Raw genomic sequence first — 3,075 nt, forward strand, 5'->3', positions numbered from 1 at the left:
CAAGTTCGCGCCGAACTAGGGTACGAACTTGATCTTTGTGCTAATCCATAACTCTGATTCTTAGCACATTGCTTTGCCATGATCTTTGCCACGATTGAAATCATCCTGTCCAGCGAAAACATCCCGTAGATTAGTTTTGATTTGAAAATTTAGGGTTAGGTCTCCGCCGAATTCATCTCGGACCGACCGAGTTGTAGAAATCGGTCTCACCGATTTGGCTTAGGCAGACCACGCGTTTTCGGTCTGACCGAAAATTGCAAATCGGTGTGACCGAGTTCAATTCTCTGTGAAACCCTAGCAGTCTCGGTGCCACCGAACTGTGACTCGGTCTGACCGAGTTCACTAGTTTAGGTTCCAAAAACTCGTCGGTATCACCGAGTTTACAAATCGGTAGATCCGAAATGCTTTCTGTGAAGAACTAAAACTAAGTTTTTGAAGTCATTTGTTGCAAAACTCCTGTACTTTGTGATGATCTCATCTACTCTACCTCATCTATAATCTATTCACAGGGTCTGCTGACAGTTTGCCTGCATGATGTCTGACCAAAGTGATAGCCAGAACAAGTCTGAGGAGCAGGTTCAACTGAGTGAGGGCACTAGTCCCTCCAGTTCATCTGATGATGGCAGCAGGAGCACACCAAGTAACTTGCCAAAGGCAGCCACCAGAACAAGAAAGAAGAAGAAGACCTCAGATTCAGAGGATGAGGATTATGTGGCTGTTGAGGAAGAAGTCAGCTCCTAAGAAAAAGGTGCTGAAAAGGAGTATGGCTCAGCTGCTACAGTCAAGCCAGGGATGCATAAGAAGGCACCAGCAAAGAGAGTCCCCATGTCTAAGGCCAGAGCATCCACTGCTGAAACCTCCAAGCCATCTGAAGAGGCAGTTGGAGAAGGCAAGAAAAGGAAGGAAAGGGTCAAGAAGACCACTGCCAGAGTGCTTGGCATGAATCATCAATTATGAGAGATGATGATGAAGAGGAAGAGGATGCTGCACCAGCACCCAAAGCTCAAAAGCTCATGGGAGATGCAATCAGATCAGGGGCTGCTCCATCTAAGCCCAAAGCTGCTCCCAAGGCAGCTGCTCCAGCTCAGAAGCCCAAGAGAAGCACTAGAAACATTTCTGCTGAGGAAAAGAACAAGGCCCCAGTGCCTGAAGCTGCTGAAGAAGATGAAACTCAAGTGCTAAGGAAGCTGAAACCCAAGATCCCTGACCACAATGATGCACATCCAGTTGCAGAAAACATGAAAATCAGGAAGGATGCAGGATTGAGACTATGGAGAGAGTCTGATCCATATGCTATCAGGAGAAGAACTGTTGTGGACTACAGTTTCACACTAAGGAACAGCAGGACTTCTATGAGACAGTGTTGCTTGACAAGAAGCCCATTGTGTGTGATATGAGATGGGTAGACTGGGAGTACATCCAGAAGAATGAAGATCACTATCCTGGAGTGTATGACAGTTTTAAGGCATGTGGAGTTGATGAATTCGTTGCACAAAAGCTCACCAAGTGGAATGATGAGCTGATCATGCAGTTCTACTCCACTGCCCATTTCTATCCAGATGGGAAGATCGTTTGGATGTCTGAGGGTACCAGGTACCAGTCGTCTGTTGATGAATGGGCTCAGTTGATCAATGCCCCAAAATAAAGTGAGGATGACTTGGATGTATATGCTGAGAAGAAGAAAGACCACAACACAATGGCCAACATGTATAAGAGATCCCAGATGCTGCTTTGGATACACACAAGTTTGGATCTGTCCACTACTTGTTGTCTGGTCTGCCTACCATAAACTGGATTCTGAAGGCACACACTGCTACCCAAGTCAGGTGATCACAAGATGATCAGAGGACATGCTATAAACTTGCTGCACATATTTGATGTCCCACAGAAGTTCAAGGTCATGAGTTTGATTGTTGAGACAATCAAGAGGACTGCTGCTGACCAGAAGAGAAGTTGTGGGTATGCCCCACAAATTCAGGAGCTCATCAACTCAAAGATGGGCACAGGCACATATCTTTTGGATAAGGAGCACCTGCCCATATACCCTGAATTTGAAGACAACACTGGTGATGGATGAAAATGAACCATCTTCAGCTCAAGCACATGAGAAGAGAGAGAAGGCAAGGGCAGAGAAAGCTGCAAGGATGCCAACTGCTGAAGAGGCATCTCAGGTTCTTGAAGACCAAGCAAGATCAGCTTGGATATCTGATTCAAGCTACACTGAGGATTGAGAAGGGCTTGGCCACCCTGACTCAGAACCAGGAGAGCTTGGAGAGGATTGTTGAGCAGAAGTTCTATGATCTGGATGTCAAGGTAACTGAGATCCAAACTACAGTTGAGCAGCTACAGGAGGAAGCAGAGGAGAAGAAGGGCAAGTCCACTACTGATGCTTTCAAGAGAGTGCCACGAGGTCCAAGGTCTGCTGCAGTGCCTGTGATACTCGAGCTTCAGTGTCAGCACCACAGCCACAGCTCCAGTGCCACCTCCAGCACCCACTCCATCAGCTCCAACTACTTCATCGGAAGCCTTCGTCCTTGGAGTTCTCTCTACACCACCTCCCGAAGATCAAGCCTGAGAGTCATTTAGCACTATGCATTTTTGAACTTTTTGGTAACTTGTTGCCAAAGGGGGAGAAAAATGTATAGATCATAGGCTTCGAGAGAGAGTGTTGTTCTTTTTATCTCTCTTGCTATTTTGGTTGAACTTCTTTATTGAGTGCTTGTGTGAGATACTTATGTCCTTGTGAGATACTTGTTGATCATGTGGTTGATCATATGCTACTTAATGTTTGGTTGAATGATGCTATCCTTTATATTCCTATATGATCATTCACTTGCTTGGTGATGAGTGCATGCTTTTAATCTCTATCATTTTGAGCGCTCCACCAAGATGTATGTGACATGGAAGAGTAACCCATGATCCTAATCGATTGTGCATTTGCATTCAAAAGCAAATTTTAAATAATGCACAAATTTAGGGGGAGCTCTTGCTTATCACATACTTCTCAAAGCGACGATGTTTTTCAATCTTATTATCATTTGTCGAAGCTTTGATCTATATGTTGTCATCAATTAC

The sequence above is a fragment of the Triticum urartu genome, chromosome 4, assembly GCF_003073215.2.
Source record: "Triticum urartu cultivar G1812 chromosome 4, Tu2.1, whole genome shotgun sequence".
Classification (NCBI taxonomy): Eukaryota; Viridiplantae; Streptophyta; class Magnoliopsida; order Poales; family Poaceae; genus Triticum; species Triticum urartu.